Raw genomic sequence first — 20,935 nt, forward strand, 5'->3', positions numbered from 1 at the left:
GTGAAATAAGTCAGACAGAAAAAGACAAATACTGTGTTATATCCCTTATATGTGTAACCTAAAAAATAATACAAATGAATATACATACATATGCAAAACAGAAACATACTCACAAATATAGAGAACAAACTTCTGGTTACCAAAGGGGAGAGGGGAGGGAGGAGGGACAAATTAGCGGTATGGGATTAAGAGATACAAACTGCTATCTATAAAATAGATAAGCAACAAGTTTATATTGTACAGCATAGGGAATTATAGCCATTATCTCCTAATAATTTACAATGTAGTATAATCTATAAAAATACTGAATCACTATGATGTACACCTGAAACTAATATAGTATTTTAAATGAAGTATACATCAATTAAAAATTAAAAATAAATTGTAATAAAATAACTTTTGACTTTCTGCCAAAGGGGGCCCCTACCTCATGATATGTTATTGCTTTAGCAAATCTCTGCACAAATGTTGGAAATGGCAGAGAAACCTTGCTCACAGATCCAGATACATAACAAGTGTTGCTAAAGCCGGAACTGCACACAACATGGTAGCTTGGGGAGGTTAATCCTGACCTCTCTCAAGGTCTAAAATACTCTGTGGTGAGCAAAATGGTCAGTACTTGCAGAGGAGTAAAGACAGATTTCCAATTTATGTAGAGCCATGCGATTGACTATATGAGCAATTGTGCCAAGCACATCAAATGAAAGCCTTTAAAGTTTAAAAGAGCTTTGAGAGGGCGTCTAGTTCACCTTTCTATCTCTAGCCAGGATTATAGCAGAATTATCCCACAAAGCTAAAGCAATTATTTCTTCTTTCTTTAAAAAACTCTCCAGAGAAAGAGACACCACTGGTACTTCATGAGATGTTCCAGTCTTATACTTCTCATGCAAATAACTTAACCCTAATAGAATTAGGGTTACCATAGTAAACAATTTCCATTTCCATCACTTTGTTCAGTGAGCAGGGCAAACAAAGTCACCAACCAACAAGAGGCCTTGCACATGACATGCACAGCTGCTAACCAGAGAACAAATTAGATGCATATTTAGCACTGAAAAGATTCTGAATAATCTTTACACACACACACACACACACACACACACACACACACACACACACACACACACACGAGAGTAATCAGCTAATAATACCGAAGCTAATCTTGAGGATGTTTGTTAGGAGTTGTTCCCATTCATAATGTTTAACATTGTCACCTTTGTCTCAGGAAATATTCCCTGCTTTTAAAATACAGTTCTTTACCTACCTGTTCTTGTAACAAAAATCCAGGCCTCACTGGAAGGACGCAGTGCCTATCAACCCTGTTCTGCATAAAAGGAGTTTCATCCCAATACACATTCCTTCACAGAAGTCACTCACCCTTATGCAACTGCAAAGATTAAGATATGTTTTAACACATCTGAAAAAAAGGGCTGGCTTAGCCAAGGCCATTGTTTCTGCCTGACGTATGACCAACAATTGTTGGTGCACTGCATGCTACTAGGACTGCCATTCCCTTATTCTCCAGACTTCTGGGGCAGCTGCCACCTCCTCTACCAATTGTGTTTCTCCTGACCAATTTTTTTTTAACATCTTTATTGGAGTATAATTGCCTTACAATGGTGTGTTAGTTGCTGCTTTATAACAAAGTGAACCAGTTATACATATACATATGTTCCCATCTCTCTTCCCTCTTGAGTCTCCCTCCCTCCAACCCTCCCTATCCCACCCCTCTAGGTAGTCACAAACCACCTAGCTGATCTCCCTGTGCTATGCGGCTGCTTCCCACGAGCTATCTATTTTACGTTTGGTAGTGTATATATGTCCATACCACTCTCTCACTTTGTCACATCTTACCCTTCCCCCTCCACATATCCTCAAGTCCATGCTCTAGTAGGTCTGTGTCTTTATTCCTGTCTTACCCCTAGGTTCTTCATGACCTTTTTTTTTTCTTTCTTAGTTTCCATATATATGTGTTAGCATACGGTATTTATTTTTCTCTTTCTGACTTACTTCACTCTGTGTGATAGACTCTAGGTCCATCCATCTCACTACAAATAACTCAATTTCGTTTATTTTTATTGTGAGTAATATTCCATTGTATATATGTGCCACATCTTCTTTATCCATTCATCTGTTGATGGGCACTTAGGTTGCTTCCATGTCCTGGTTATTGTAAATAGAGCTGCAATGAACATTTTGGTACATGACTCTTTTTGAATTATGGTTTTCTCAGGGTATATGCCCAGTAGTGGGATTGCTGGGTCATATGGTAGTTCTATTTGTAGTTTTTTAAGGAACCTCCATACTGTTCTCCATAGTGGCTGTACCAATTCACATTCCCACCAACAGTGCAAGAGTGTTCCTTTTCTCCACACTCTCTCCAGCATTTATTGTTTCTAGATTTTTTGATGATGGCCATTCTGACCAGTGTGAGATGATATCTCATTGTAGTTTTGATTTGCATTTCTCTAATGATTAATGATGTTGAGTATTCTTTCATGTGTTTGTTGGCAATCTGTATATCTTCTTTGGAGAAATGTCTATTTATGTCTTCTGCCCATTTTTGGATTGGGTTTTTGGTTTTTGTTATTGAACTGCATGAGCTGCTTGTAAATTTTGGAGATTAGTCCTTTGTCAGTTGCTTCATTTGAAAATATTTTCTCCCATTCTGAGGGTTGTCTTTTGGTCTTGTTTATGGTTTCCTTTGCTGTGCAAAAGCTTTTCATCCTCAATGGTGAAAAACTGAAACCATTTCCAATAAGATCAGGAAAAAGACAAGGTTGCCCACTCTCACCACTATTATTCAACATAGTTTTGGAAGTTCTAGCCACAGCAATCAGAGAAGAAAAACACATAAAAGGCATCCAAATAGGAAAAGAAGAAGTAAAGCTGTCACTGTTTGCAGATGACATGATACTATACATAGAGAATCCTAAAGATGTTACCAGAAAACTACTAGAGCTAATCAATGAATTTGGTAAAGTAGCAGGATGCAAAATTAATGCACAGAAATCTCTGGCATTCTTATACACTAATGATGAACAATCTGAAAGTGAAATTAAGAAAACACTCCCATTTACCACTGCAACAAAAAGAATAAAATATCTAGGAATAAACCTACCTAAGGAGACAAAAGACCTGTATGCAGAAAATTATAAGACACTGATGAAAGAAATTAAAGATGATACAAATAGATGGAGAGATATACCGTGTTCTTGGATTGGAAGACTCAACATTTTGAAAATGACTCTACTACCCAAAGCAATCTACAGATTCAATGCAATCCCTATCAAACTACCACTGGCATTTTTCACAGAACTAGAACAAAAAATTTCACAATTTGTATGGAAACACAAAAGACCTCTAATAGCCAAAGCAATCTTGAGAATGAAAAATGGAGCTGGAGGAATCAGGCTCCCTGACTTCAGACTATACTACAAAGCTACAGTAATCAACACAGTATGGTACTGCCACAAAAACAGACAGATAGATCAATGGAACAGGATAGAAAGCCCAGAGATAAACCCTCGCACATATGGTCACCTTATCTTTGGTAAAGGAGGCAGGAATGTACAGTGGAGAATGGACAGCCTCTTCAATAAGTGGTGCTGGGAAAACTGGACAGGTACATGTAAAAGCATGAGATTAGATCACTCCCTAACACCATACACAAAAATAAGCTCAAAATGGATTAAAGACCTAAATGTAATGGCAGAAACTACCAAATTCTTAGAGGAAAACATAGGCAGAACACTCTATGACATAAATCACAGCAAGATCCTTTTTGACCCACCTCCTAGAGAAATGCAAATAGAAACAAAAATAAACAAATGGGACCTAATGAAACTTCAAAACTTTTGCACAGCAAAGGCTGACCAATGTATTTTAAGAGGGTTAACATCACCACAACTGCTCCAGAGCTCCTCCAGCTAGAATTTTGTTCTTTACTAGGGTGTTTTTGTTTGGTTTTAAACTGCCAGACAGAAGCTTTTCCTCTCAGAACTGCTTTTCAACACATCAGTCTGAGGCAGAGCAGCAACTCAGTTGACACATAGTCTTCACAAAATAGCCCTATGAATCATACATAGGTTCAGTTTCTTCTATTGAGCATATAGACCCAAGAGACTCTCACAAATTGTGGGAGAACATTTTAAAAGGGTGTACTGTGTCAATCCCAATCTCCCAATTCATCCCACCCTCCTTCCCCTCTTGGTAACCATAAATTTGTTTCCTACATCTGTAATATATAAAATAGATAACTCATGAGAACCTACTGTATAGCACATGGAACTCTACTTAGTGCTCTGTGGTGACCTAAATGGGAAGGAGATATTAAAAAGAGTGGCTATATGTATATGTATAACTGATTCACTTTGCTGTACAGAAGAAACTAATACAACATTGTAAAGCAACTATACTCCATTAAAAATTAATTTTTTAAAAGGATTATACTGTGCATACTTGCTTAAATGCTCTCCTCTTCGTAATGTCCCCATATTGGGACCTGTGGCTATGAATCTCAGTTAGGCCAAGGGCTGCCATTGGGCCTTGTACTGCCTCTACTGTTCTAATAAATGTCTGTACTCCAAGACAGAGGAGTCCTAATCTGGCTATATACCAGAAACTGCAGGAAATTGTTAAAATGTATATTTCCAGGTCTTACCCCAGTCCTTCTTAATCAGAATACTCATCTTAAAAAAAACTACCTGGGTTAGAGTTTAGAGTGACATAAGCAAGATGTGAGACTAGGCAGTTCCAGGCCCTCATTCTCCTATAGAAATATTTTTTAAAAACACAACTAGATACTGACTAAAATAACTTTATAGGAGCTCTAAAAAATCATTCAAAGATTTACAGTAACCAAGTGAATGTCCAATCAAGAAAAAGCCACATTCAAATTGGTGAGAAATTTTGTAACATTTTTACTTGTGCTTGTCCACTCCCTCCCTGGAGATGGTTCCAAATCCCTTTCCCAGAACTGGAGAATACAGAGTTGACCAACTTTTGAAACTTTGTAACCTGTCTGTGGGCTGCCTGAGAGATTGGCCTCTGTGTAACCTAACTCAAATCTCAGGATAGGAAAAGCCACAGGAAGAAGCAGGCACAGCTGCAAATGTCAACTAATGGCTGCATGGATAAACAAAATGTTGTATATACATATAAGGGAATATTATTCAGCCTTGAGAAGGTAGGGAATTCTGACATATGCTACATCATGGATGAATCTTAAAGACATTATGCTAAATGAAATAAACCAGTTACATAAGGACAAACAAAGTATGATTTCACTTACATGAGGTACTTAGAGTAGTCAAATTTAGAGAAAGAGAGTAAAATGGTGGTTTCCAGGGGCTGGGAGGAGAAGGAAATGTGGAGTTATTGTTTAACGGGTACAGAATTTCCAGTCTAGGGAGATGAGAAAAGCTCTGGAAATGAATTGTGGTGATGCTTTCACAACAATGTGAATGTATTTAATGCTACTAAACTATGCACTTAAAATGGTTTTAAAATGGTAAACAAACTCCCCGGATGACTCTGAAACAGTCAGATGTTTAGGAATCACTGCTTTAAAGTTACCCCTCTTAAATCACCTCTCCTCGGAAACTTAAAGATCGTGAAGAGTGGCAGGAGAAGGTTAGTAGGGAAATGTGAAAGAAAGACCTCTTTTGCCACCAAAGACTCAAATGAATGCCTGCTGCTTAAGAGCCACGTGGTATTCTAAAAGTCACTGGTGAGAAGGTTATCTCAGCTGGAATGAAAGTTGACATTTTGTGTCTTGTAGCACTAGTCACATCTGACAGATGCCTTTCTGGATTTCCCAATGAAAGCTATTTGCTATTTCCAACCCTATGGATCCTGGTTCTGCCCTGAAGCATTCTCTGAAAAGGTAATGCATGGCTTGGATCCAAAATTGTCTACTAAGCACTTTGAAAGCCAAGCAGTGATTTCTCTGCCAGTTGCAAAGTATTTTCAATAATGTTAAATAGCCTCCTTTTCAAATCACTCTTAACTTACATAAACTAGAAAAGCTTTTCTTCTAATCAGCAAATTTCACGTCAAATAGATTAGCAAAGACCTGACACAATATAAAACAATGTGAAGACAAAATTAGTTTTTTCCAATCACTGCCCCAAGCATTCTGTCTAATTTAAATAATTTATTAATAAGTTTACCTAGTACCAAGAGCTATCCCTAGACAAAACTGTAAAGTAGTCATAAATGTAATTTTATTTCTTCCTCGTCTCATTTTCTGGTTGTTTCCTCCTTTTCAAGTCCCCCAACTCCACATGCTGCATTAGAACCTACTATTTAGAACGTCATATCTTCACAACTGGCAAAACTATTTCGTGTTACCAGATACTCAGGAGCAGTATATAAAACGAGTATTTGAAAAGAGGATTCTCTGGACATTTTAATTAATTAAGAGGAATGATTTACTAATGGTTGAATTTTAGGTACCCCAAGAAGTCACTAGGAAGGGAGAGAGTTAAGGGATGAGAAACATTTTGTCAGTATTTTTCAAGTCACACCAAGCAGCTTAACTATAACATGGCCCCACTATCATTTTCTTTAACCACAATTTTACTTATCTCACACTCATTTAAGATGAGCAATCCTCTAATCAAGTTCTTACACGTTTTGCTAATTAGAAGTCTTTATTGGCCAAAAAAGAAAAAAAAATCCCAAACTCCTTTTACTGCTTGGCTCACAGGGGAAAAGAAACATGTTTTTATCTCCTCTCCCATTTATTCTTTTAAATCTCATCTCCTAGTCAGGGAGCATTCTATCCTTTTTCAAGGTAGCCAAGAGGCAGATGGATGAACTAAACGAGTCTTTGAGTCTCATCAGAACTCTATGTAACACTACATCATATTTTGGAATACTATGGAATTTTTCTAGGCCACTAAAAAGAACCACAGGTTTAATTTATAACATAAGACAACCTGATCAAAATATGACACCTGTGATGGCAACAGATTTAGTGAAAATGCAGTTAGGGCACACAATTGAACCACATGCAAATGCTCATTTCCTTTGACAGAAATTTTATTTGTGTCAATAAAAAGCAAAGAACTTGTTTAGTTCAGAACCTTTTTATATCATTGAATATATATTTTAACTGCTGCTAGAACACTCAATATTTTTCCAATAAATCACTTTATTAATATACTTTCACTCTTGTTTAATTGAGGTGTAATTTGTATACAACATTATATTAGTTTTAGGTACACAACATTATGATTCAATATTAGTATACATTGTGAAATGATCACCACAACAAATCTAGTTAACATCAGTCACCATACATAGTTCCAAATTGTTTTCTCATGATGAGAACTTTTAAGATCTATTCCCTTAGCAACTTTCAAATGTGCAATACAGTATTATTAACTACAGTCACCATGTTGTACACTACATCCCCATGACTTATTTATTTTATAACAGGAAATTCGTACCTTTTGACTCCCTTCACTCATTTGGCTAACCCCACCCCCTACTTCTGACAATCACCAATATGTTTTCTGTATCTACAAGCTGTTTTTTTTTTTTTTTTTTGCTTTTCTGTTTTTGTTTTAGATTCCACATGTGAGATCCCAAAGTATTTGTCTTTTCCTGTCTGAGTTATTTCACTTAGCACAATGCCCTCAAGATCCATCTATGTTGTCACAAATAGTAAGATTTCATTCTCTTTTTTTGGGGGGGGGGGATAATATGTATATCTCACATTTTCTTTATCCATTCATTCGTTGATGGACACACATTGTTTTCATATCTTGGCTATTGTAAATAATGCTGCAATGAACATGGGGATAAATATATCTCTTCAAATTAGTGTTTTCATTTCCTTTGGATAAATACCTAGAAGTGGAATTGCTGGATCAATGGTAGTTCAAACATTCATACTGTTTTCCATAGTGGCTGCACCAATTTACATTCCCACCAACAGTGCACGAGGGTTCCACATCCTTGTCAACACTTGTTATTTAACGTCTGTTTGATAACAGCCACCTTAACAAGTGTGAGGTAATATCTCATTGTGGTTTTGATTTGCATTTCCCTGATGATTAGTGATGTTGAGTATCTTTTCATGTACCTGTTGACCATCTGTATGTCTTTTTTGGAAAAAATGTCTATTTAGATCCTCTGCCCATTTTTTAATCAGATTGTTTGTTTTTTTGCCATTGAGTTGTATGAATTATTTATATTTTTTGGAGATTAACCCCTTATCAGGTATACAATTTGCAAAAGTTTTCTCCCATTCAGTAGGTTATGTTTTCGCTTTGTTGATGGCTTTCTATTTATTTTCTTTATGGAACTCTGGATCTCATTTGATGCCAAGCTAGCTAAGTGACAGGGGGAAAATGTCGTGAAAGACAACTAATCACACCGCCCCAACCCCACAGGGTGAAAACTGCCTTACAATGCCTTTAAAATACCATAGCCTAACCCTTTCTTCTTGTAATTTTATTATTTTATTTTTGTCTGGGATACTGTGTAATGGTTCCTCCCAAAAACAGTTTGTTATTTGACCAGTGCCAGTCCAGCAAAATGAGAAAAATAAGGACAATATATTGAGTTTTTCATAATGCTAATCATATTACATTATTTAATAGGCTGTCTTTTATTCTAAAATTGTGTCATTTTTATGCATGTGAAATGACAATAAAAGTGAATTATAATTGTAATTATCTTAATAAGCAAAATTAAAAGCTGGCAACCTTTTGTTGGTCACTATAATTTGGGGGGAGGGGCATGGATTTTACTGGCCCATGAAATCCCAGAATCTCAAAACCATTTCAGAAAATTACATTCATTCACATGGTTCTAGATAATATGATTTTTTCTTTCCCTTTGGATCCCTGGAGATAATTATATTTTTATTAGTGATTTATTTATGTCCCAATAAATGTTTTCTTATAGTTTTTGACCCACCCAGACTCTCACCCTTAAGTTCCACTTTTTATTTAAATTTTTCTATGATGTTTAGTAAAAACTCCAAATCTCTTCCAATCATTTAAAATTCCAAATCTCTTGCAATCATTGTACAACTGGGTTTTTCTTAAAAATACTTGTAGAGGGCTTCCCTGGTGGCGCAGTGGTTGAGAATCTGCCTGCCAATGCGGGGGACACGGGTTCGAGCCCTGATCTGGGAAGATCCCACATGCCGCGGAGCAACTAGGCCCGTGAGCCACAACTACTGAGCCTGCGCGTCTGGAGCTTGTGCTCCACAACGAGAGGCCGCGACAGTGAGAGGCCCACGCACCGCGATGAAGAGTGGCCCCCGCTCGCCGCAACTAGAGAAAGCCCACGCACAGAAACGATGACCCAACACAGCCATAAATAAATAAGTAAATAAATAAATAAATAAAATTTTCAAAAAATACTTGTAGGAAAACAGTATTTCAAAATAATTCCAAATACACTAAGTCACTAGGTGGTGCTAGTGACTTAGTGACTTTCTAACAAAATCGTTTTACCCTTAAATTTATAAATACTACAAAATGGGGGGAAAATTGGATGAGTCACAACTTGAACAAATGTCCAAAGTTTTAAGATTTTAAAAAGCCTTAAAGTTAAACTACTAAATTAATTGGTTAAAACATCAACATTTATTACTTGGGCTACAAAAAAGTAGCATATCAAATCTCTTTTCTCTGACTTCAGTGCCATTTTGAACCTGAAAATGTCATGAAAATACTTTTAGATAAAATATGGATCTAAATGTAAATTCCTGACTATTTTTATAGAGAAAAGAGCTCTTAGAATATTGCTAAGGTAACTCTCGGAAGGGTCTTTGTGGCATGTTGAAAAGTGTACATTCAAATCATTAGCGTGCTCTGAATAGAAGAAATAATACGTACGAGTCACAAGCATTTGCAGTTTAGTGTGACCACTGAGAAATAATCAAGCTACTTTTTTCTTCATGTGAAATGGCTAACAAAAATGTAACTTCCGTTTATTGTTATTCTTAGGAATAACCCGTTTAAAATTGTGAAGTTTCCATGGAAATACACCACATAAAAAAGAAACTCCTTTGGGATTCATAATGCATTAAATTTGTGTGATAATATGATAATAGCAATGGCTATTACCATTTGGTGATTGTGCTTCTGAAAATATTTTTGGCTGAGATATATTATAATGGAGTCATAAGTTACAAGTAATCTCATTCTTTCCATTTCTTTTTTATTCACTTTCTTGGAAACTGGATTTCCCAATGCATTTCTAAAATTAAACACATATGGTCCTGGGGAGTTTGAGCTTGTCTAGGCTAGGAGGGAGATGAAGAGACATGAAATAGCTCATTATTTTCTTCCAGCGTTTTTCAGCATTTAAATGTTGAACTGTTTTTGTGCCCCCTAGGGAGAACTAAACTAATGTGTCTCCATGGAAGTAGTAGAATGTTAATCATGTCAAAACTATTTAGTGAAGTTTTAAAAAACAAAGTTTTAAACATGTTTTAAACTTTTAAAACGATCATAGTCTGTCAAAATCCCATTCACATCTCAATAAGGTACACTTATGGAAACTATTATAAGTTGATTCTTGCCTGCCTACAAATATTATACTCGAGAGGAAAAAAAATGTAGGAATACATTTACACAAGTTTATTAAAATGAACTAGTTAATCCTCTGCCAAAAACCAGTTGCTTCACTGAATTTGTTTTTTTTTTAAGCAAGCAAGTTTAAACAGTCGAAAAAATCAAGATTCTATAGTCTATCTTGATTTGTGAAAAATGACGAAAGCATTTTCCACGTAATAAATAGAGCCATTAGGACATAATTTTTCAGTACCCTTGGGACCTTAAGACTTTACACTGGCAAAGTGAAACGTTCAAATTTATAAAACTTGGGAGAATGCCATCTTTTCTTCCTAAGCATTTTGGACTATTTGCAAAATGAAAACTCTGTTCTCAAGACACTTTTGTAAATAATCCACCGAGCCCATATGGAAAGCATCATGAATTTGGAGGTGTTGCATATAATTTATTTTAATTCACCATTACAGAAACCACCATAATGATTTAATTAGAAAACAGGGTTTTTTTTGTCTTGTGTTCTTCTAACTGCTTTACCTGAAACCCCTAGTTCCAGACTAATTCTTGAAATTGCCCTGAATTGTAATATGCAATGGAGTTAATTAAGTGTACAATTCCTCCTGTTACTAGAAAATGTATACAGTTTTATGTGAGAATTCTAACAGAATGGAAAGTTCTAATTTTTTTCTAACTTGCAAAACTGACTATTGTGTTTAAAGTAGTAAAGCCTCATTTATTTCACATTATTATCTGTTTATTCTCTGAAAGTCCACGTTGGAAATATAACGCAGAGGGAATAAGAATTAAACTAAATGCTGTCATATGGAGCTCAGCACAGACACTATACCATTACTGTTAGGCGGTATGACTATGAAAATTTCAAGACCTCAATATATAAAATGACTTAAAATATTAAGAATAACAATAGTAAGAATTTACATTCCTAGCCCTGTGAATTTTAAGCAGGAGCAAAATAGCCAAATGTCATGCTGTTGTGTTTTTTTTATTTTTATTTTTTTGGTGGTACACAGGCCTCTCACTGTTGTGGTCTCTCCCGTTGCGGAGCACAGGCTCCGGATGCGCAGGCTCAGCGGCCATGGCTCACGGGCCCAGCCGCTCTGCAGCATGTGGGATCTTCCCGGACCGGGGCATGAACCCGTGTCCCCTACATCGGCAGGCGGACTTTCAACCACTGCGCCACCAGGGAAGCCCCATGCTGTTGTTTTAATATGGCTGTCACCCAGGAAGCACATTCCCATTCTATACTATCATCACATTATTAATATGAAAATATATTTGAAAAGAGGAGGGAGAGAATGATTTAGAAAAAAACATGTTTTTACTTGGACTCATTTTGATAAGTCATTCCATTTAATATAGCACCTTAAACGCATGTATTTAATTTAATGTATGTATATAGATAATCATGGTTTAAAGGGGGCAATGGTCCTTCATTAAAGAATGGGAGAGGGCTTCCCTGGTGGCGCAGTGGTTGAGAGTCTGCCTGCCAATACAGGGGACACGGGTTCGTGCCCCGGTCCAGGAAGATCCCACATGCCGCGGAGCGGCTGGGCCCGTGAGCCATGGCCACTGAGCCTGTGCGTCCGGAGTCTGTGCTCCACTACAGGAGAGGCCACAACAGTGAGAGGCCCGCGTACCGCAAAAAAAAAAAAAAAAGAATGGGAGGGAGGGGATGGATATTTTTGAGCACTTATTGTGAACCAGTTTCTTTGCTAGGTGCTTTATATCTATTATCTCACTTATAGATATCTATGGTTGTTATTAGTGGAAAACAATACCCTGAAAGAGTTTAAAAAAATTGATTTTTATGTTCCTGTTTTAAACAAAAACCTCAGATACTAGTAGGATATAGGACAAATGGATTTATGTAATAGGGTAGAACAAATTTGACTCCATATTGGATCTGTTTATTTTTCTTTAACCTTTGTATTTGATTGCTTTCACTACAGGTTAAGAATAATGCCTATAGCCTGAAATATATAGGATAGCCCTTTCTCAAGGCTCTGACCTTTAAAGGTATAACACTTTTCCATTCATATAGAGATAAAAAGTTGCAGAACAGAGAATAACATTTGTCTTGGAGGTTTATAGAAACATTGTGACTGGACCTATGTGGACAGCTGCTAGAACAAAGTATTCCAGCACCAAGAAGTTTGCAGCAACCAACCACACCCCCTCCCTTTTTAATATAAAATAAGCTTGAGTTCTAACTCGGGTAAAATGGTTCTTTGGGACACTAGTCCACCATCTTCTCCGTCTGCTGTCTTTCTGTATAAAGTCACTTTTCCTTGCCCCAACAACTTGTCTCTCAATTTATTGGCCTGCCCTGCCTCAAGCAGTAAGAGCCTGGACTCTTAACATTTACATTGATACTAGTGTATCAAAGTAGCTAATTTGGAGTTTAAAATAGCTATAGTTTAAGATCAGAAAATAATCCCCTTGGTGAATAATATGTTTTATATGTGTCAAATCTGAAAGATAAATCCTACCTGCCTAGGACTTTGAAGAGGTAGGCATACCGAGTTCAAATGGGATACATTCTAAGAAATTAACCATTTACATATAAGTAACTGTTCTCTATGGAAAAAAAATATTTGTATCAACCAGTATTATAAAACCCTATGACAACACTGAAGTATACAGCCCTGTCCCTGCTTAATGGAACATAAAATTGAGTTTAAACAAAGAAAACAGTGTTAAATAGAACTATATCACAATTCCTTTAGTGCAACTGCTGTTGAGTTGGATTTAATAAGTGAAGGGGAAAGGGAGAAATAATAATATATTATTTTCTTTTTGATCTAAAGGGAGCATATACAGAAGGGCCATTTTTTTTCTTTTCTTTTTTTTTTCCTCAATTTTACTGACTTACACCTATACTAAGTGAAAACTTGACTATTCACCCTGTAGTCTTCAAAGGATTCTGAGCATCTCCAAGATGTGCCCCAGTGACATGTGTGTGGCCCAATTGAAGAACTCTTGGAAAATATATGAGAATACAATGTTAACCTATATATTAATACAAAATATTAATGGATTACCCTTCATTGTGTCATAAATATTATTGCCTCATCTTTTCCATCCCTCACTAGTTAGCTCAGCTAGCAAGAATGGAAAATAGAATTATGAATTATTCCTAGACAATTCTATAATTCATAATTATCCTCTTTTTGTTGTTGTTGTTTTTGCGGTACGTGGGCCTCTCATTGTTGTGGCCTCTCCTGTTGTGGAGCACAGGCTCCAGATGCGCAGGCTCAGCGGCCATGGCTCACGGGCCCAGCCGCTCCGCGGCATGTGGGATCCTCCCGGACCGGGGCATCGGCAGGCAGACTCTCAATCACTGCGCTACCAAGGAAGCCCTATCCTCTCTATTTTTGATAGCTAATTTTTCTAGGAGGAATTTGTCATTTTTTTTACATCTTTATTGAAGTATCATTGCTTTACAATGGTGTGTTAGTTTCTGCTTTATAACAAAGTGAACCAGTTATACAGATAAATATGTTCCCATATCTCTTCCCTCTTGTGTCTCCCTCCCTCCCACTCTCCCTATCCCACCCCTCTAGGTGGTCACAAACCACCAAGCTGATCTCCCTGTGCTATGCGGCTGCTTCCCACTAGCTATCTATTTTATGTTTGGTAGTGTATATATGTCCATGCCACTCTCTCACTTTGTCACAGCTTACCCTTCCCCCTCTGCATATCCTCAAGTCCATGCTCTAGTAGGTCTGCATCTTTATTCCTCTCTTACCCCTAGGTTCTTCATGACATTTTATTTTTCTTAAATTCCATATATATGTTAGCATACGGTATTTGTCTTTCTCTTTCTGACTTACTTCACTCTGTATGACAGACTCTAGGTCCATCTACCTCAGTACAAATAACTCAATTTCATTTCTTTTTATGACTGAGTAATAGTCCATTGTATATATATGCCACATCCTCTTTATCCATTCATCTGATGATGGACACTTAGGTTGTTTCCATCTCCTGGCTATTGTAAATAGAGCTGCAATGAACATTTTGGTATATGACTCTTTTTGAATTATGGTTTTCTCAGGGTATATGCCCAGTAGTGGGATTGCTGGGTCATATGGTAGTTCTATTTGTAGTTTTTTAAGGAACCTCCATACTGTTCTCCATAGTGGCTGTACCAATTCACATTCCCACCAGCAGTGCAAGAGTGTTCCCTTTTCTCCACACCCTCTCCAGCATTTATTGTTTCTAGATTTTTTGATGATGGCCATTCTGACTGCTGTGAGATGATATCTCATTGTAGTTTTGATTTGCATTTCTCTAATGATTAATGATGTTGAGCATTCTTTCATGTGTTTGTTGGCAGTCTGTATATCTTCTTTGCAGAAGGGCCATTTTAATGTAGTTTGTCACTTTAAGCTAGTTCAGTCAAAATGGTACCAAAAAATTAACATAATCAAAATGTCATTTTAGTCTTGGTGTTCTTATGCACACATGGGCATACAGTTAAACACAGATGGAGATGACAAGGAACATTCTCATGTATTAAAATCACCATTTAGATGCCACTTTAATTATGAAATTATGTCTCATCCTTTGTTAAACTTAAGCCAGTAAGCCCTAAGCTCATTGTTTATTGGACTAAAAGTGACACTGGGTTGGGCCTCTCAATTTGAAGTTAAAGTAACAAATGAAGTATGTAATTATTGTGACTGATAACCTGGTTGATGCCCAGGATATGAGTTTTACTAGAAAAGTCAGGGCTGGCCCAGTATGTGTTGGTCATAGACCTAAAAAATAATTAATGGTGGGTGCCTTTGACAGAAAATTTTGTTGATTGCAAAATCAACATTTATAACACCCTCTTATTTATGTGAATTTTTGGCTCTGGCCTGGAACAGGAAGGACAGCAATGAGATGTTCCAGAATGTGGGAGGGAAATGGGAAGCCAAAACCAATTGGCTAAGGCATGTGTCATTTCAGGATTCTGTGGACTATAAGTTATTCAAGAGCAAAGGCCATTCTTAATTTGTCGTCTGTAACCCCACATTGCCTCAGGTGCAATAAACATATATTGATGATGATAATATTGTCTCTGAAGGGTTAAGATGACCTGAAACACAATGAGAAGCAGATGGATGATCACAAACTTTGAGAGAATGGAAAATAACCCCTTTACTGAGTCAATTGACCTACTATTGAAATATTTAAGTGCTATGTGTCATTCAAGACTGCTGCCCTCTAGGAGTCAGCCTGCTCAAATAATAATACACATTACACAAATCCAACAAAACATTTATTCCAGTTCCTTAAACAGATTATCTCTTATTAGGCAGTATCTTAGGTATAAAAAATTGAAGTGTATTATCAGAGCAGCGGGAATTCTTAGAAAGATTTCAGGGAAACAAAACTCTATATATTCTACCCGTTTAGTAAGGGAATATCAATATTGTATTTATTGTCAATAAATAGTGACTATCCTAGCAATAATAATGTTCCAGAAACTACTCCTCATGCTGTACAGTGAGATCAAACATAGGCAAATGGAACAAATGACAAGACAGTAGGTTCTATTTCCCCTCCTCAAACATTTAATCATCAATGATGTGAATCCAGTTCATGTCTGGCCATTGAGCAGAGGCAATGCAGTAATTTTCCAGAGAAGGCTCATCAGAAAAAGTCAAATTGAATCCAAGTTTTCCAAGATTTCAATTCTTTTTGAAGATGACCAATTCCCATTATAAAAACATCTACCTTAGGGATTGTACAAGATGTTAATAGATTATGTTGTTACTCTATTATGTGGTTTGAAAATTAATCTAAGAGAATAATCAAAGAGGCTGGATTAATAGAAAAATAGAAAAGTAACATTTAGAAATCAAGGAAAGCTCACTGGAGCAAACTTTTATGTAGATGGGAAACAGAAAGATATCAAGAGGAAAGAATAGCTACAAGAGAGAATGCATTACTTGGAAAGTAAGTAGGACCTGGGTAGAAGGGAAGTCTTACGGTATTGGGGTATTGTGGGAATCATAATTGTGTGGTTAAGGAAATGTATGATCTTTGTTTATAGTGAAGTAGTAGAGATTTTTAAAAGTCATTGCCATAGAAAAAATAATATTCTAAGGTGCCAGTATACTATGAAATAATCAGTTATACACAACTTTTTCTAAAGCTGATCTTAGGAAACATCTCATAAATTGAAACAACTTTTATGCAAAGGAAATTGCAGGGAAATAAATGTTTCATTCTTCCAAATCTACAGAAGACCATGTTCTATTCTTTATATCTGAGGAAGTGTGTTTATCCTTTCCAGGCTTTTTCACTTATGCCCTTGATCACATTTCATCTCAACATCTCTGAAGCCTTGCTCCATCAATTGCCTTCTCTCTGTCTGTGATCTTTTATTTCATCTTTTCTACCCCTTCCTTTCTCTTAACCCACATGCATGCTTTGGTTTCCTCACCCTCAAATTAAAACAGGCAAACAAATACATTCTTGTCTTGATCTGCTGACTTCTTTGAGCTCTATTTCTCTTCCTCTGTCCCATAATTAAACTTCTCAATAATCTACACTTACCGTTTTGCAATTTGGCTACCATCCCACTTCATTTTACTTCCACTTCTTTCTTGTAACTGAAACTGCATTTTAAGCAGGGGCTCCTAAGATGATATTCACCCACAAGAATTCAGGGTTCTCAGAACTTGCATCAGAAAAAATTAAATTTTGATTTTCACTAACCTCTAACTGAAAATTGACATGTGCCTCTATTATGAATATAGGTAGAAAATCACAGTAGGATTAGTAGTACCTGTGAGTCTGTCACCAACATGAGCCACAGATATTTTCATATCACATAACTGTCATTGAATATATCTTAAAATACCATTTATACTCATCATTACTTTGGAATTAGGGTAGCTATTAGACTGTACATGATTGCAGTCTTCTTGCCTACAGATGCTTTGTCCATATAGATAGCCAACTATTGGACTATTCTGTTCCTACTGGTCATTCAGCCACCAAACACTGAAGTCACATGTTCTCACATTGGTGAGCCAAGTATATAAGTCACCTTCTGATATTCCCTATCTATAATTGATAATTGATCAACACACAGAAGGAAGTGAGCCAAAGACCACTCCAAAGTTTAGTGTTTTTATTCAAGTTAAGCAACAACAACCTTCACACTGATATGTCTTTTGGAAAATAAAACCTAATTTTAAATTGCCTGTATTTTAAGTGCATTATCTTGTTATTCAGTCCACTGATAAATTAGACATATGTTACTGCATCACCAAATTTTAAAATATTTTGATAACTACATTTCTATATAATTGACTTCTTTTAAAAGCCTACATATTTTATTGTATGCATTTAAATACATTACTGTGAGAAGGGATCTCTAGGCCTTACCAGACTGCCAAAGGATACATGGAACATAAAAAAGTTAAGAACCACTGCTCTGGAGGGTCACAAATAATGCTACATCCAATAGCTTTTTCTCCCGGTCAATAATGAAAACTCTTCTTGTTCTTCTGAGATTTCAGCTAAATTGAAGAATGATGAGAATTTTTCTTATTTCTAGAAATTTTTCTTCCATAGCCTCTGACACTGTTGATCATCCCCTACAACTTGTCAATCTCTCCTCCACTCGTTCACATGATATTGCAACACCCTGATTCTCATTGTATTTCTCTAGTTGTTTCTCCTCAGTCTCTCACAGATTTCTCATTCATCATACTGTCCTTCAGTTTTGAAATCTCAGCATGATCTTTGACTTTTCTGTCTCTTGCAAAGCTAATGTCAAATCAGTATCCAAAACCTCTTCTCTCTTATTAATGATGTCTCTCATACATATCTCTTACTTCTCATTATCACTGCAACCACCTTAGTCCAGGTCCTCAGTGCCTAGTTCTAAAACTACTAGAACAGCCTCCTAACTGGTATCCTTCACTGAGTCTCTCTCCCAACCCATCCAACATAGTGTTTCCAGAATACTGTTTCCAATGTGCAGTTTGATTAGATAATTACCCCTCCTTAACTTTGCCTTCAAGGTTTCCTTCAGTGTAAAACCGGTTTGCCTTCAAGGTTTCATCGGGTTCTTTGGTGTAAGCAACAAAATTCGCCGAGGAGAAAAAAAGAAAGAAAAAATCAAATACTTATTGGAAAGAGAGAGGGTAGCTCACAGAATTGAAGGACCAACTGAAGAGAATCAGACTTAGAAGTAACATAAACTAGGAAAGATCCAGAATTTCAAGCAGAAGAAGAAATGGACGAACCAATCAACTGTTTTTCTCTCATTATTTTACTCTGCTTAAACCCAGCCTCCAGGAGAACATTAAATGGACCTAGCTTGGTTTACATGTCCACTCCTTAGCTAGGAAGGGTAGGACACTTTGACTTAAATATCTATCAAGACTAGCCATATTAGAGGAAAATTAATTCTGACACAGAATTTCTAAAAGAGGTAAAACATGCTGGATATCCCTACACAATAAATGTCCACTACAAAGGTTCTTTTCTTATATAGCCCCAACATACTTTTCAGACATGTCTCTACTCTCATACATGCTCAATGCTCCAGCCAAACTGCTCCACTTACCTTTTCATGGGTCATTCCTAATACTTTTCTAACTTGGTAACTCTGTTCATACCATTCCTTCCCTAAGGAAGTCTTGGTCTTTCCTCTTCTTCTGTTGAAATCCTGTTCACTCTTTAAGACCTAAATCAAACATCTCTAAAGCCTGTCTGACTGAATTTAGACAAAAATCATCTCTCACTTTGTGGCCTTTGTTACTACCATTTTCTGGCAGTTATCTCATACTGCCTGTATTGTGATTGTGTTTGAACAAGTTTTACCTCCCCTACTAGCATATAAACTGTGAGGATAGAGAATCACAACATTCACCACAGGCTTTGCATACAGTAGACGGTCAATAAATACTTTGGGGGGAGGGGAGGGGCGAGGCCTTCGGGCCCCACGGCTGAGGCGATGGCGGCGGCAGCGGGCCTCGGGCCTCGGGGTCTCAGGCCTCTGGGTCTCGGGCGCAGAGGAGGTAAGTGTCGTCGGCTGCTGCCCGACAGGACCCGAGGTAACGCCTCGGCCCCTGCGACCAAAGGAGGCGGCGGGGCAGGGGGCGCCAGGGCCCGGGCCCGGCCGAGGGTCGGGGACGCTGGGCCGCGTCGGGGACCCGGCGCCACGGGCTGGCTGAGGCGGCCTGGGTTCCCTGGACGAGCCAGAGCTGGGTTTCTCCCCGTCACACCCCGAACCCCACTCCTGACGGGGGCCTGTGCTGCCCGAACGAGCCTGGCTCCCCTCCCTCTCAAGACCCTGACGACAGCCTGTCGTGACGTGTCGCACATTCTGACGTTTCCCTTGGCGGCCGCCCCGCCCGCCACCGGAGGAGCGCTGGGTATGAGGGCCGCTGGGTGGAGGCGCGGAGCCGGGAGACGCTAATTGCGCCTGCCTTGCTAACACCTGGGCGCTGTCCTCCCGGCACAGCCACAGGCTCACCTTCGCGGGGCGCCTGGAGGACAAAAGAGGGAGAGAAGAAGTGAGGCCGTGATAGACTCACAGCCTGTACAAGGTTTATTTGCAGGCCCACAGCGAATCCTAGATCAGCCTTCTTCGGTGAACTGTCAGACTGTGGCCTCACCCTGACGTTGTTGAGAATTGGTTTGAGAACTGGAAAAGGAATATGAATCAGGCCCACAATTTCCTCCCCAAGCGTCTTAAGTCATTACCCACTGTTACTGTTACCTGCTAAGCAGACAGCCATTTTTAAGTAAATGTGAGTGAAACTGGTTTTAAGAGAAGAGGAACCTTTCAAAGTGACTATGGCCTTCTAATATAACATTAATTCATTTTTGCAGCATGTTTGAATTGGCCTTTGTTCTATCTTTTTTTTTTTTTTTTTGCGGTATGCAGGCCTCTCACTGTTGTGGCCTCTCCCTTTGCAGAGCACAGGCTCCGGACGCGCAGGCTCAGCGGCCATGGCTCACGGGCCCAGCCGCTCCGCGGCATGTGGGATCTTCCGGGACCGGGGCACAAACCCGTGTCCCCTGCATCGGCAGGCGGACTCCCAACCACTGTGCCACCAGGGAAGCCCTGTTCTATCATTTTTTAGTCTATGATAATAGAGAAGTTCTGGAAGTAAAAGTTGATGTGGCTGGTTAATTGATCAGGATGTAATGTAATGTACACTGGCTGTTTTTAATCAGGTGAATACAATTTTGATTGTCTTTACATTTGTGTGTGTGTAACGAGATTTTGTATGGACAGAAAGCACACATTAAGCCTTTTAAATATACTTATGTTTTATCAATCTAAAAAAGAATAGTTTTGTAAAGAACAAATGAATGTGAATGAAAAAATGAAAATGAATCTGTAGTCTGGG

Source organism: Delphinus delphis, chromosome X (genome assembly GCF_949987515.2).
Source record: "Delphinus delphis chromosome X, mDelDel1.2, whole genome shotgun sequence".
NCBI classification, from domain to species: domain Eukaryota; kingdom Metazoa; phylum Chordata; class Mammalia; order Artiodactyla; family Delphinidae; genus Delphinus; species Delphinus delphis.